General features: G+C 56.2%; 1 pseudogene; it reads right to left on the bottom strand.

Moving 5' to 3' along the window:
• Positions 1–4,817: 4,817 nt before the first annotated feature.
• The window catches only part of LOC139235272 (proteasome activator complex subunit 2-like), a 59,209-nt pseudogene continuing 47,838 nt past the window's right edge, over positions 4,818–16,188 (bottom strand).

The raw sequence follows: 16,188 nt of genomic DNA, 5'->3' as shown, positions 1-16,188 counted from the left end.
CAGGAAGCTATCGATGTACTGGTCAGGTGGGCAGAGCAGTGGCAAATGGAGTTTAATCCAGAGAAGTGTGAGGTAATGCATTTGGGGAGGGGCTAACAAGGCGAGGGAACACACATTAAATGGTAGGACACTGAGAAGTGTAGAGGAACAGAGGGACCTGGGAGTGCAGGTCCACAGATCCCTGAAGGTAGCAGGCCAGGTGGATAAGGTGGTTAAGAAGGCAGACGGAATACTTGCCTTTATTAGCCGAGGTATGGAATACAAGAGCAGGGAGGTTATGCTTGAACTGTATAAAACTCTGGTTAGGCCACAGCTGGAGTACTGCGTGCACAGTTCTGGTCACCACATTACAGGAAGGATGTGATTGCTCTGGAGAGGGTACAGAGGAGATTTACCAGGATGTTGCACTGGAGAGGGTACAGAGGAGATTTACCAGGATGTTGCACTGGAGAGGGTACAGAGGAGATTTACCAGGATGTTGCACTGGAGAGGGTACAGAGGAGATTTACCAGGATGTTGCACTGGAGAGGGTACAGAGGAGATTTACCAGGATGTTGCACTGGAGAGGGTACAGAGGAGATTTACCAGGATGTTGCACTAGAGAGGGTACAGAGGAGATTTACCAGGATGTTGCACTGGAGAGGGTACAGAGGAGATTTACCAGGATGTTGCACTAGAGAGGGTACAGAGGAGATTTACCAGGATGTTGCACTGGAGAGGGTACAGAGGAGATTTATGAGGATGTTGCCGGGACTGGAGAATTTTAGCGATGAGGAAAGATTGGATAGGCTGGGGTTGTTTACTTTGGAACAGAGGAGGCTGAGGGGAGACCTGATTGAGGTGTATAAAATGATGAGGGGCCTGGATAGAGTGGATAGGACGGACCTGTTTCTCTTAGCAGAGGGGTCAACAACCAGGGGGCATAGATTTAAAGTAATTGGGGGGAGGTTTAGAGGGGATTTGAGGGGAAATGTCTTCACCCAGAGGGTGGTGGGGGTCTGGGGTGGAACTCACGGCCTGAAAGGGGGGGTAGAGGCAGAAACCCTCCCCACATTTAAAAAGTACCTGGATGTGCCCCTGAAGTGCCGTAACCCACAGGGCTACGGACCCAGAGTGGGAAAGTGGGATTAGGCCGGGTAGCTCTTTGTCGGCCGGCGCGGACACGATGGGGCGAAATGGCCTCCTTCTGTGTTTTAAGCCTCGATGATCTCTCTAATCTTCTCTAGCCCTGTAATGTCCCAAGATTTCTGCGCTCTGCCGATTCTGGCCTTTTGACCATCCCTGATTTTAATCGCTCCATCATTTGTGGCCGTGCCTTCTACTGCCTCGGCCCTAAGCTCTGGAATTCCCTCCCGAAACCACTCCACCTCTCGATTAAATCACTCCTTAAAACCTACCTCTTTTGACCAAGCTTTTGGTCACCTGCCCTAACATCTCCTTTTGTGGCTCGGTGTCACCGTTTGTTTGATAATCGCTCCTTGGAACGTTATGTTAAAGGTGCTATATAAATGCAAGTTGTTGTCGGGGTTTCTTCAGTTTGTATTTCTTGTTCCGCAGGAGCCCACGATGGGGGAGGGAGGAGACATCCCAGGAAGTGCCAGACATGATTCACCCACTCCCAAAATGGCCGCCTTGCCACCCATTCCACAAAGGGGGGTAACTATTTGTGGTGTGTTTTTTCTGCGCATGCGACGGTCAAGCTCTGCCCCTGATGCCTCCCCGCCCACCCCCCCACAGACTGGAATGCGGCCCAGCGCTCATTCCACGCAGACGAGAGAGGTACTGGTGGGGCCCAAGAGACGGAGGTGGAAGAGAGAGGAGAGAGACTGGGGGAGAGGGAGGAGAGAGACTGGGAGAGAGGGAGAGAGAGACTGGGGGGAGAGGGAGGAGAGAGACTTGGGGGAGAGGGAGGAGAGAGACTGGGGGAGAGGGAGGAGAGAGACTGGGAGAGAAGGAGAGACTGGGGGAGAGGGAGAGAGAGACTGGGGGGAGAGGGAGGAGAGAGACTTGGGGGAGAGGGAGGAGAGAGACTGGGGGAGAGGGAGGAGAGAGACTGGGAGAGAGGGAGAGAGAGACTGGGGGTGAGGGAGAGAGAGACTGGGGGAGAGGGAGAGAGAGACTGGGGGAGAGGGAGGAGAGAGACTGGGAGAGAAGGAGAGACTGGGGGAGAGGGAGAGAGAGACTGGGGGAGAGGGAGAGAGAGACTGGGGGAGAGGGAGGAGAGAGACTGGGAGAGAAGGAGAGACTGGGGGAGAGGGAGAGAGAGACTGGGGGAGAGGGAGAGAGAGACTGGGGGAGAGGGAGGAGAGAGACTTGGGGGAGAGGGAGAGAGAGACTGGGGGAGAGGGAGAGAGAGACTGGGGGAGAGGGAGAGAGAGACTGGGGGAGAGGGAGAGAGAGAGACTGGGGGAGAGGGAGAGAGAGACTGGGGGAGAGGGAGGAGAGAGACTTGGGGGAGAGGGAGAGAGAGACTGGGGGAGAGGGAGAGAGAGACTGGGGGAGAGGGAGAGAGAGACTGGGGGAGAGGGAGAGAGAGAGACTGGGGGAGAGGGAGGAGAGAGACTTGGGGGAGAGGGAGAGAGAGACTTGGGGGAGAGGGAGGAGAGAGACTTGGGGGAGAGGGAGAGAGAGACTTGGGGGAGAGGGAGGAGAGAGACTTGGGGGAGAGGGAGAGAGAGACTTGGGGGAGAGGGAGGAGAGAGACTGGGGGAGAGGGAGAGAGAGACTGGGGGAGAGGGAGAGAGAGACTGGGGGAGAGGGAGAGAGAGACTGGGGGAGAGGGAGAGAGAGACTGGGGGAGAGGGAGAGAGAGAGACTGGGGGAGAGGGAGGAGAGAAACTTGGGGGAGAGGGAGAGAGAGACTTGGGGGAGAGGGAGGAGAGAGACTGGGGGAGAGGGAGAGAGAGACTGGGGGAGAGGGAGAGAGAGACTGGGGGGAGAGGGAGAGAGAGACTGGGGGAGAGGGAGAGAGAGACTGGGGGAGAGGGAGAGAGAGAGACTGGGGGAGAGGGAGGAGAGAGACTGGGGGAGAGGGAGGAGAGAGACTGGGGGAGAGGGAGAGAGAGACTGGGGGAGAGGGAGAGAGAGAGACTGGGGGAGAGGGAGAGAGAGACTGGGGGAGAGGGAGAGAGAGACTGGGGGAGAGGGAGAGAGAGACTGGGGGAGAGGGAGAGAGACTGGGGGAGAGGGAGAGAGAGACTGGGGGGGGAGAGAGACTGGGGGGGGGGTTGGGGGGGGGGTAAGGTCATGCACTGACGGTGGTGTAAGGAGGGGCTTTGGCTGGGGAATGGCATGCAGAGGAATAAGGGACTGCCCATTTAAAACTGAGATGAGGAGGAATTCTCTCAGAGGGTTGTAAATCTGTGGAATTCTCTGTCCCAGAGAGCTGTGGGGGCTGGGATATATTTAAGGCGGAGAGGCTGGCCACGCTGCCGTGAAACGCCCCACCAGTTGGACCATGCCTGTCCACCTGTCCTTCGTGGAAAAGTTTTTCACAAAAACCCCCTTTGATCACAAGGCCATAGAGCAGTGGTCAGCACGTAAGGTCCAGGACGCCCTACGAAAGGAGAGGGTGGACCCTGTCGGGTGGTTCCCTGAGCAGACTGTCGAACTCATCGCCAGAGCTGTCACACAAGCACCAAGACGTAGCTTGTTTGGTGGTGAGGAGGGCCTTACCCGTCAGAGCGTTCATGCACAGCCGACGTCTCAGCAGCACGGCACGGTGCCCCCTGAGTCGGCTGTGGGGCGGACGAGACTGTCACCCACCTCCTTCAGGATTGCGCCTTCGCGAGGCAGGTTTGGAAAGAGATGCAGTGGTTGCTGTCGAGGTTCATCCCGAGCAGCTCCGTAACACAGGACTCTGTGCTCTACGGACTGTTCCCAGGGACACACACCGAGACAGACATCACCTGCTGCTGGAGGGCCATCAACTCGGTCAAAGACGCTCTTTGGTCTTGCCGAAACTTGCTGGTCTTCCAGAGCAAGGAGATGTCCACGTCTGCGTGTTGCAGACTGGCGCAATCCAAGATCCAGGATTACGTGCTGAGGGACGCACTAAAAATTGGTGCAGTCGCCGCAAAGGCACGGTGGGGAAGGGCCACAGTTTAAAGCCCTTCTGTCACGGTAAACCCAGGGGCAGGAATCAGTACAAAACTTCCCTCGGGCCGTACTTGTAACTTCTTTGTGTACATGGAGCACTATGATCTGTAAACACCTATGTAGTGCCATGTACAATGCAAGGTCTGTTTCGTAATGCACGTTGAAAAGAAAAATGTAAATGTACCGCGACCCATTCCGTGTACTGTATAGTGACACGTGTAATGTCATTTGTTGAATGTACCACAATGTATCCCGTATTGGACCGAATTGTACTGGAACTGAAAAACAAGGAAATGTCTCGAACGGAACTGCCGTCAGCACCCAAATGTAGTGTATGGGATTGCTGACCGCAGCTAAATGTACTGAACAGCTTTTGAATGTACTGTACAAATTTTTATATGAATAAAGTATATTTTGAAATTAAAAAAAAAATTTAAGGTGGAGAGAGACAGATTTTTGAGCGATAAGGCAGTGAAGGGTTATGGGGAGCGGGCGGGGAAGTGGAGCTGAGTCCATGATCAGATCAGCCGTGATCTTATTGAATGGCGGAGCAGGCTCGAGGGGCCGAATGGCCGGCTCCTGCTCCTGTTTCTGATGTTCTCACCTCCGACAGTGCAGCAGGATTACAGGGCTCGAGACCCTGGAGTGAGAGCAGGCGGCTGATCCACAGAGAGAGACACACAGGTAGATATAACAAGGTGCAAAAACGGGCCACTGGCTCGTACTCAAAACATAAAACTTTATTTCAGATCCCAACATAAAACACGAGGCCAGTGTATTACACGGCTCGGGACGAAGTGCACAGATCACAAGCCGGGTCCAGCGGTTGCTGCCTTGCTGATTACTTTCGACAGGCAAACCAGGCGCTGCCCCTTGACGCTGGACCGTCCCAACGCCCCCCCGTCCTGGCCACTGCTCCATTCAGTACATGGAGAAGGATTTCTCCTCCCCCTTAGGGTTGGTAATCTTCTCCGCATTCTTAATGATAATGTCCAGCAGTTCGACCTTGAAAAGGAGAGAGAGAGAGAGAGAGAGAATGGATTCCAAGCAGATTGAGAGAAGGGGAACCGGTCAATCTCCCCCCCAGCCCGTGTCCAACGCCGCATTGGACCCCAGGTCCCACAGGCCTGACGCCTCAGTTAGCGGCCACAAGGGGGCGGTAATGCGATTGGGGCTTGTCGACCGGGAGGGTCCTCGACCCGAAAGTTCGTCCGAGGCAGCAAACCGTCGGCGGCTGTCTGCTGACGGTCGCCCCGTCGGGGACGTCAGTCTGGCAGAGCCGATCACTGGGGGCTGCTCAGCTTCCCTCGGGAGGGTGACGGCCCGCGCAACGTTGACACGCGGGGCGCGAGACACGCCGCTTGCAGCAACGTTGACACGCGGGGCGCGAGACACGCCGCTTGCAGTAACGTTGACACGCGGGGCGCGGGGCGCGGAGCGCGTGGCACGAGACACACCGCTTGCAGTAACGGACACACGCAAGAGCTCAGCTCCAGGGAAAGCCCGTTGGGAAAACCCTGTTCAACGGGCGCCTTTAAAACCCGGCTGTTCCCGGGATCGCAATCGGAGATTGGAGCACGCACAATGGGGCGGGGAAACGTGACGCTGACATGTTCATCAGCACCGCCCCCGAGGCTGTGTGTCAGTAATTACCCTCCCCACAGGGTGTGTCAGCAATTACCCTCCCCACAGGGTGTGTGTCAGTAATTACCCTCCCCACAGGGTGTGTGTCAGTAATTACCCTCCCCACAGGGGGTGTGTCAGTAATTACCCTCCCCACAGGGGGTGTGTCAGTAATTACCCTCCCCACAGGGGGTGTGTCAGTAATTACCCTCCCCACAGGGTGTGTCAGCAATTACCCTCCCCACAGGCTGTGTGTCAGTAATTACCCTCCCCACAGGGTGTGTGTCAGTAATTACCCTCCCCACAGGGTGTGTGTCAGTAATTACCCTCCCCACAGGGTGTGTGTCAGTAATTACCCTCCCCACAGGGTGTGTGTCAGTCATTTCCCTCCCCACAGGGTGTGTGTCAGTAATTACCCTCCCCACAGGGTGTGTGTCAGTCATTTCCCTCCCCACAGGGTGTGTGTCAGTAATTACCCTCCCCACAGGGGGTGTGTCAGTAATTACCCTCCCCACAGGGTGTGTGTCAGTAATTACCCTCCCCACAGGGTGTGTGTCAGTCATTTCCCTCCCCACAGGGTGTGTGTCAGTAATTACCCTCCCCACAGGGGGTGTGTCAGTAATTACCCTCCCCACAGGGTGTGTGTCAGTAATTACCCTCCCCACAGGGTGTGTGTCAGTAATTACCCTCCCCACAGGGTGTGTCAGTAATTACCCTCCCCACAGGGGGTGTGTCAGTAATTACACCTCCCCACAGGGTGTACGTCAGTAATTACCCTCCCCACAGGGGGTGTGTCAGTAATTACCCTCCCCACAGGGTGTACGTCAGTAATTACCCTCCCCACAGGGGGTGTGTCAGTAATTACCCTCCCCACAGGGTGTGTGTCAGTAATTACCCTCCCCACAGGGGGTGTGTCAGTAATTACCCTCCCCACAGGGGGTACGTCAGTAATTACCCTCCCCACAGGGGGTGTGTCAGTAATTACCCTCCCCACAGGGTGTGTGTCAGTAATTACCCTCCCCACAGGGTGTGTGTCAGTAATTACCCTCCCCACAGGGGGTACGTCAGTAATTACCCTCCCCACAGGGGGTGTGTCAGTAATTACCCTCCCCACAGGGTGTGTGTCAGTAATTACCCTCCCCACAGGGTGTGTGTCAGTAATTACCCTCCCCACAGGGGGTACGTCAGTAATTACCCTCCCCACAGGGGGTGTGTCAGTAATTACCCTCCCCACAGGGTGTGTGTCAGTAATTACCCTCCCCACAGGGGGTGTGTCAGTAATTACCCTCCCCACAGGGGGTACGTCAGTAATTACCCTCCCCACAGGGTGTGTGTCAGTAATTACCCTCCCCACAGGGGGTGTGTCAGTAATTACCCTCCCCACAGGGGGTGTGTGTCAGTAATTACCCTCCCCACAGGGTGTGTGTCAGTAATTACCCTCCCCACAGGGGGTGTGTCAGTAATTACCCTCCCCACAGGGGGTGTGTGTCAGTAATTACCCTCCCCACAGGGGGTACGTCAGTAATTACCCTCCCCACAGGGGGTGTGTCAGTAATTACCCTCCCCACAGGGTGTGTGTCAGTAATTACCCTCCCCACAGGGGGTGTGTCAGTAATTACCCTCCCCACAGGGGGTACGTCAGTAATTACCCTCCCCACAGGGTGTGTGTCAGTAATTACCCTCCCCACAGGGTGTGTGTCAGTAATTACCCTCCCCACAGGGTGTGTGTCAGTAATTACCCTCCCCACAGGGGGTGTGTCAGTAATTACCCTCCCCACAGGGTGTGTGTCAGTAATTACCCTCCCCACAGGGGGTGTGTCAGTAATTACCCTCCCCACAGGCGGTGTGTCAGTAATTACCCTCCCCACAGGGTGTGTGTCAGTAATTACCCTCCCCACAGGGTGTGTGTCAGTAATTACCCTCCCCACAGGGGGTGTGTCAGTAATTACCCTCCCCACAGGGTGTACGTCAGTAATTACCCTCCCCACAGGGGGTGTGTCAGTAATTACCCTCCCCACAGGGTGTGTGTCAGTAATTACCCTCCCCACAGGGGGTGTGTCAGTAATTACCCTCCCCACAGGGTGTACGTCAGTAATTACCCTCCCCACAGGGGGTGTGTCAGTAATTACCCTCCCCACAGGGGGTGTGTCAGTAATTACCCTCCCCACAGGGTGTACGTCAGTAATTACCCTCCCCACAGGGTGTGTGTCAGTAATTACCCTCCCCACAGGGGGTGTCAGTAATTACCCTCCCCACAGGGTGTACGTCAGTAATTACCCTCCCCACAGGGGGTGTGTCAGTAATTACCCTCCCCACAGGGTGTGTCAGTAATTACCCTCCCCACAGGGTGTGTGTCAGTAATTACCCTCCTCACAGGGGGTGTGTCAGTAATTACCCTCCCCACAGGGTGTGTCAGTAATTACCCTCCCCACAGGGTGTGTGTCAGTAATTACCCTCCCCACAGGGTGTGTGTCAGTAATTACCCTCCCCACAGGGTACGTCAGTAATTACCCTCCCCACAGGCTGTGTGTCAGTAATTACCCTCCCCACAGGGTGTGTGTCAGTAATTACCCTCCCCACAGGGGGTACGTCAGTAATTACCCTCCCCACAGGGTGTGTGTCAGTAATTACCCTCCCCACAGGGGGTGTGTCAGTAATTACCCTCCCCACAGGGTGTGTGTCAGTAATTACCCTCCCCACAGGGTGTGTGTCAGTAATTACCCTCCCCACAGGGGGTACGTCAGTAATTACCCTCCCCACAGGGTGTGTCAGTAATTACCCTCCCCACAGGGTGTGTGTCAGTAATTACCCTCCCCACAGGGTGTGTGTCAGTAATTACCCTCCCCACAGGGGGTACGTCAGTAATTACACCTCCCCACAGGGTGTGTGTCAGTAATTACCCTCCCCACAGGGTGTGTGTCAGTAATTACCCTCCCCACAGGGGGTACGTCAGTAATTACACCTCCCCACAGGGTGTACGTCAGTAATTACCCTCCCCACAGGGTGTGTGTCAGTAATTACCCTCCCCACAGGGTGTGTGTCAGTAATTACCCTCCCCACAGGGGGTGTGTGTCAGTAATTACCCTCCCCACAGGGTGTGTGTCAGTAATTACCCTCCCCTCAGGGGGTGTGTGTCAGTAATTACCCTCCCCACAGGGGGTACGTCAGTAATTACCCTCCCCACAGGGTGTGTGTCAGTAATTACCCTCCCCACAGGGGGTGTGTCAGTAATTACCCTCCCCACAGGCTGTGTGTCAGTAATTACCCTCCCCACAGGGGGTACGTCAGTAATTACCCTCCCCACAGGGGGTACGTCAGTAATTACCCTCCCCACAGGGGGTGTGTGTCAGTAATTACCCTTCCCACAGGGGGTGTGTCAGTAATTACCCTCCCCACAGGGGGTGTGTGTCAGGAATTACCCTCCCCACAGGGTACGTCAGTAATTACCCTCCCCACAGGGTGTGTGTCAGTAATTACCCTCCCCACAGGGGGTGTGTGTCAGTAATTACCCTCCCCACAGGGTGTGTGTGTCAGTAATTACCCTCCCCACAGGGGGTGTGTCAGTAATTACCCTCCCCACAGGGTGTGTGTGTCAGTAATTACCCTCCCCACAGGGTGTACGTCAGTAATTACCCTCCCCACAGGGTGTGTGTCAGTAATTACCCTCCCCACAGGGTGTGTGTCAGTAATTACCCTCCCCACAGGGTGTACGTCAGTAATTACCCTCCCCACAGGGGGTGTGTCAGTAATTACCCTCCCCACAGGGGGTGTGTCAGTAATTACCCTCCCCACAGGGTGTGTGTCAGTAATTACCCTCCCCACAGGGTGTGTGTCAGTAATTACCCTCCCCACAGGGGGTACGTCAGTAATTACCCTCCCTACAGGGTGTGTGTGTCAGTAATTACCCTCCCCACAGGGTGTGTGTCAGTAATTACCCTCCCCACAGGGTGTGTGTCAGTAATTACCCTCCCCACAGGGGGTACGTCAGTAATTACCCTCCCCACAGGGTGTGTGTGTCAGTAATTACCTTCCCCACAGGGTGTGTGTCAGTAATTACCCTCCCCACAGGCGGTGTGTCAGTAATTACCCTCCCCACAGGGGGTGTGTCAGTAATTACCCTCCCCACAGGGTGTGTGTCAGTAATTACCCTCCCCACAGGGTGTGTGTCAGTAATTACCTTCCCCACAGGGTGTGTGTCAGTAATTACCCTCCCCACAGGGTGTGTGTCAGTAATTACCCTCCCCACAGGGTGTGTGTCAGTAATTACCTTCCCCACAGGGTGTGTGTCAGTAATTACCCTCCCCACAGGGTGTGTGTCAGTAATTACCCTCCCCACAGGCGGTGTGTCAGTAATTACCCTCCCCACAGGGTGTGTGTCAGTAATTACCCTCCCCACAGGCGGTGTGTCAGTAATTACCCTCCTCACAGGGTGTGTCTCAGTAATTACCCTCCCCACAGGGTGTGTCTCAGTAATTGTGCCCCCTCCCTTGCCCGCCCCCATTCTCCGTACTTACGTAGAAGCCCCTGATGTCCATGATCATCGTCCTGATGTCCATGTAAGCGGCCTCGTCCTTCTCATGGACCAGCTGGCGGTAATCCATCTGAAACGGGCAACCGGCAAAACCGTCAGTGGCCCGGCAATCAGGCAGCGGGAGGGTAGGGGGAGTTATCCTGCCGGGCTCACACCGGGTCGCCCCGAGAGCGGGCGGGGCACCGGACTGTGAGAGGGCACTGATCACCAGCGCAGGTCCGACTGAACAAAACTCACAATCTATCATGCAGGCACAGAGTTCAGCCCACCTGTTTAGGCTGAAGTCTGGGCCCACCCAGTCCAGACCCGAGATCTGGGCCCACCCAGTCCAAGCTCGAGGTCTGGGCCGACCCAGTCCAAGCTCGAGGTCTGGGCCCACCCAGTCTAGGCCCGAGGTCTGGGCCCACCCAGTCTAGGCCCGAGGATTGGCCCCACCCAGTCCAAGCTCGAGGTCTGGGCCGACCCAGTCCAAGCTCGAGGTCTGGGCCCACCCAGTCCAAGCTCGAGGTCTGGGCCCACCCAGTCCAAGCTCGAGGTCTGGGCCGACCCAGTCCAAGCTCGAGGTCTGGGCCCACCCAGTCCAAGCTCGAGGTCTGGGCCCACCCAGTCCAAGCTCGAGGTCTGGGCCCACCCAGTCTAGGCCCGAGGTCTGGGCCCACCCAGCCTAGGCCCGAGGATTGGCCCCACCCAGTCTAGGCCCGAGGTCTGGGCCCACCCAGTCTAGGCCCGAGGTCTGGGCCCACCCAGTCTAGGCCCGAGGATTGGCCCCACCCAGTCTAGGCCCGAGGTCTGGGCCCACCCAGTCTAGGCCCGAGGATTGGCCCCACCCAGTCTAGGCCCGAGGATTGGCCCCATCCAGTCTAGGCCCGAGGATTGGGCCCACCCAGCCTAGGCCTGAGGTCTGGGCCCACTCAGCCTAGGCCTGAGGTCTGGGCCCACCCAGCCTAGGCCTGAGGTCTGGGCCCACCCAGCCTAGGCCTGAGGTCTGGGCCCACCCAGACTAGGCCCGAGGTCTGGCCCCACCCAGTCTAGGTACGAGGATTGGGCCCACCCAGTCTAGGCCCGAGGATTGGCCCCACCCAGTCTAGGCCCGAGGATTGGCCCCACCCAGTCTAGGTACGAGGATTGGGCCCACCCAGTCTAGGCCCGAGGATTGGGTCCACCCAGTCTAGGCCCGAGGATTGGGTCCACCCGATCTAGGCCCGAGGATTGGGCCTAACCCCACAGGCCCGAGGATTGGCCCCACCCAGTCTAGGCCCGAGGATTGGCCCCACCCAGTCTAGGCCCGAGGATTGGGTCCACCCGATCTAGGCCCGAGGATTGAGCCTAACCCCACAGGCCCGAGGTCTGGGCCCACCCAGCCTAGGCCTGAGGTCTGGGCCCACCCAGTCTAGGCCCGAGGATTGGCCCCACCCAGTCTAGGCCCGAGGATTGGGTCCACCCGGTCTAGGCCCGAGGATTGGGCCTAACCCCACAGGCCCGAGCTCCGTTGAAGTTGGCGGGTTACTCACCACGTGCGTGTCCTTCGAAGCTTTGCCTACTGCGTCTCCTCGTTCAGTGAAGTACCTACGGAGGCGAGAGGGGGCGAAAAGTCAGCGAGGACCGTGTGTGCGCAGGATATCCTGTGCGTGTATGTAGTAGAACACAGAGACAGGCCCTTCGGCCTACCAGCCCGTGTTGGTGTCTGTCCTCCACGCGAGCCAAACGGAGCTGGCCCGTTCCCAAATCCCTTCAACAATGTTAGTGGAAAACTTTGAATCAAGTGGCCCGTTTTGGCACTGGAACCCACAAATTAACAATTTAAAACTGTGTTGAAAACCTTTAATCAGGTTAGAGTTTGGTTGCCGGGGGTAACGATGCACTCCAGTCCCTCCGGCGCCCACCTCTCGCGGAAGGCCGCGAGCGTACCGGTGGACACCGCGTGCTCCATCTCCAGGGACACCCCGACCCGGATGTAACCGCGGAAGAGAGGCAGGCAGTCGGGGCTGAACGACCCCCTCGACCGCCCGCTGCCTAGACCGGCTGATGGCCCGCCTTGGCCGTGCCCAGGAGCAGGCCCCACGAGGAGGCCCTCGGACCGGCCCGCTCCCCTCCGCACAGGGTGCCCGAAGATCGGGGCCAAATCCCCTTTTCCCTCCAACTACCAAACCCATTCTTTAATGACGACCTGGGTCTCGGCCTCAACCACTCTCTCTGGGTGGTGTGTTCCACAGCCTCACAACCCTCGAGTACAGAAAGCTTTCTCCCGCTCTCCCTCGCTCCCCGAAATATATCCAGGGCCCCTCATTCTTGACCCTCACGGGTCGAAATTCCCTTCCGAACATCGCCCGTTAGTCCTGGTGCCAGGCGGCTAACCGGCAACAAAGGCCCACCGTTGGGTGTTGCCAGGTGATGAACGGGCAACAAAGGCCCACCATTGGGTGTTGCCAGGTGATGAACGGGCAACAAAGGCCCACCATTGGGTGTTGCCAGGTGATGAACGGGCAACAAAGGCCCACCGTTGGGTGTTGCCAGGCGATGAACGGGCAACAAAGGCCCACCGTTGGGTGTTGCCAGGCGATGAACGGGCAACAAAGGCCCACCGTTGGGTGTTGCCAGGTGATGAACGGGCAACAAAGGCCCACCATTGGGTGTTGCCAGGTGATGAACGGGCAACAAAGGCCCACCATTGGGTGTTGCCAGGCAACAAAGGCAAGTGATGCGGGAGAAATTCGGTCGGCTCTTCTGTCGAGGTGCCAAGAGATACCGCTGCACCGTCGAATGCCACCCGCGTGGTGATGTCACCCAGCGTACAGCGCCCCTCCCCCCTCCCCCCCCCCGTGGCGCCGCTCCCACGATATGTGGTTTGTACGGAGGCCGAGGCTTTTCATCCGTTGTAACAGCGAGGGAGTTTGCGCGAGTGGGTCGGAGAAGTTTGAGGGGGGGGTTTTTTTTTTCTCTTTCTTTCCCTTCCCTTCCCGTTTTTCCCAGCTAGCCTGTCGGCAGCCTCTCGCTGCCGGATTCAGTCGGCCTCCTGAGCTCCCGCCCGAGGGCGAGAGAGTGCAACGCCACCTTTTTAAGCGCTGCTCTCTCATCTTTGGGCGTCAAAACCGAATGTGTCAGCTGGAGCCTGCACCGGAGCGCCCGGCGGTAACACTCGGGCCGTGACATCGCCTCAGAAACAGCGGTGCCCACTTTCAACCCCTGAAACTCCGACTCACAGGCAGTCTCGGCCTGCGCTATCCCGATTCACCCCTCAATCCTCCTCCCATTCAGTGAAAACAGCCTCAGGCCGAGAAATTGTGCATGAAACACAAAAGGTTAGTATGCAGGTACAGCAAGTGATCAGGAAGGTCGATGGAATGTTGGCCTTTATTGCAAGGGGGATGGAGTATAAAAGCAGGGAAGTCCTGCTACAACTGTACAGGGTATTGGTGAGGCCACACCTGGAGTACTGCGTGCAGTTTTGGTCTCCGTATTTAAGGAAGGATATACTTGCTGTGGAGGCTGTTCAGAGAAGGTTCACTCGGTTGATTCTGGAGATGAGGGGGTTGACTTATGAAGAAAGGTTGAGGAGGTTGGGCCTCTACTCATTGGAGTTCAGAAGAATGAGAGGTGATCTTATCGAAACGTATCAGATTATGAGGGAGCTCGACAAGGTGGATGCAGAGAGGATGTTTCCACTGATGGGGGAGACTAGAACTAGGGGGCATAGTCTCAGAATAAGGGGCCGCCCATTTAAAACTGAGATGAGGAGGAATTTCTTCTCTCAGAGGGTTGTAAATCTGTGGAATTCTCTGCCCCAGAGAGCTGTGGAGGCTGGGTCATTGAATATATTTAAGGTGGAGATAGACAGATTTTTGAGCGATAAGGGAGTGAAGGGTTATGGGGAGCGGGCGGGGAAGTGGAGCTGAGTCCATGATCAGATCAGCCCTGATCTTATTGAATGGCGGAGCAGGCTCGAGGGGCCGAATGGCCGGCTCCCGCTCCAGTTTCTGATGTTGTTAATTGGTTTCGGCCGGTGGTATCAGATTGCCCGCCCGTTTGAAGCCAATCGCCCGCGACGAAATTCTGGGCCCCTGCCTTTCTCTGAATCCCAACCTCCGCAGACCAGGTGGTATCCCAGCAAATCTGCGCTGTACCCCTCTCCATTGCCTCAACATCCTTCCGACAGTGTGGAGTCTAGACTTGAATGTAGAGGGTATGATGAAGAAGTTTGCAGATGATACTAAAATCGGGCGTGTGATTGATAATGAAGAAGAAAGCTGTGGACTGCAGGAAGATATCAATATATCAGGTGGGCAGAGCAGTGGCAAATGGAGTTTAATCCAGAGAAGTGTGAGGTAATGCATTTGGGGAGGGGCTAACAAGGCGAGGGAATACACATTAAATGTTCGGACACTGAGAGGTGTCGAGGAACACAGGGACCTGGGAGTGCAGGTCCACAGTTCCCTGAAGGTAGCAGGCCAGGTGGATCAGGTGGTTAAGAAGGCATACGGAATACTTGCCTTTATTAGCCGAGGTATAGAATACAAGAGCAGGGAGGTTATGCTTGAACTGTATAAAACACTAGTCAGGCCACAGCTGGAGTACTGCGTGCACAGTTCTGGTCACCACATTACAGGAAGGATGTGATCGCACTGGAGAGGGTACAGAGGAGATTTACCAGGATGTTGCACTGGAGAGGGTACAGAGGAGATTTACCAGGATGTTGCACTGGAGAGGGTACAGAGGAGATTTACCAGGATGTTGCCGGGACTGGAGAATTTTAGCGATGAGGAAAGATTGGATAGGCTGGGGTTGTTTTCTTTGGAACAGAGGAGGCTGAGGGGAGACCTGATTGAGGTGTATAAAATGATGAGGGGCCTGGATAGAGTGGATAGGACGGACCTGTTTCCCTGGGCAGAGAGGTCAACAACCAGGGGGCATAGATTTAAAGTAATTGGGGGGAGGTTTAGAGGGGATTTGAGGGGAAATGTCTTCACCCAGAGGGTGGTGGGGGTCTGGAACTCACGGCCTGAAAGGGGGGTAGAGGCAGAAACCCTCCCCACATTTAAAAAGTACCTGGATGTGCCCCTGAAGTGCTGTAACCCGCAGGGCTACGGGCCCAGAGCGGGAAAGTGGGATTAGGCCGGGTAGCTCTTGGTCGGCCGGTGTGGACACGATGGGCCGAATGGCCTCCCTCCGTGCGGTAAATGTCTGTGGTTCTATGATTTAAAGGGCCTCCTGGGAGCAGTTCACCCATCCCGTCTCCGTTAAAACTGGAAATGTGCGGGTTGGGGTCGGGATTCAGATTTCTGCCACTTTTCAACCTCCCACCTGACTCCAAGCCGCTTATTTTGGGGGGTTAAAGTACCACCCCTTATACAGTTTGACAGAGGGAGATGGAGGGGGGCCATCTATCCATCCCCCCTCCCCCCCCGCCGTGTGTGGGAAACACGCTGTGTACACGTGTAACTGTGTGTACATGCATGTGTGGGGAGCACCCTGTGCATACATGTCTGACCATGTGCACACGTGTGTGTGTGTGTGGGGAACGCACTGTATACATGTGACCGTGTGCACATGTATGTGTGCACGGGAGCACTGTGTACCCGTGTGACCACATGTACACGCATGTGTGTGGGGAACATGCTGTATATACGTGACCATGTGCACATTTGTGTGTGTGGGGAACGCGCTGTATACATGTGACCGGGTGCACGTGTATGTGTGCACGGGAGCACTGTGTCCCCGTGTGACCACATGTACACGCATGTGTGTGGGGAACATGCTGTATACACGTGACCATGTGCACATTTGTGTGTGTGGGGAACGCGCTGTATACATGTGACCGGGTGCACGTGTGTGTGTGCACGGGAGCACTGTGTACACGTGTGACCACATGTACATGCATGTGTGCGGGGAGTACATTGTGTGTACACATGGGACTGTGTGTACATGTATGTATATGAGGA

This window comes from Pristiophorus japonicus, chromosome 23 (genome assembly GCF_044704955.1).
Source record: "Pristiophorus japonicus isolate sPriJap1 chromosome 23, sPriJap1.hap1, whole genome shotgun sequence".
In the NCBI taxonomy this organism is placed as follows: domain Eukaryota; kingdom Metazoa; phylum Chordata; class Chondrichthyes; family Pristiophoridae; genus Pristiophorus; species Pristiophorus japonicus.
This window is presented reverse-complemented; position numbering and strand designations above follow the sequence as displayed.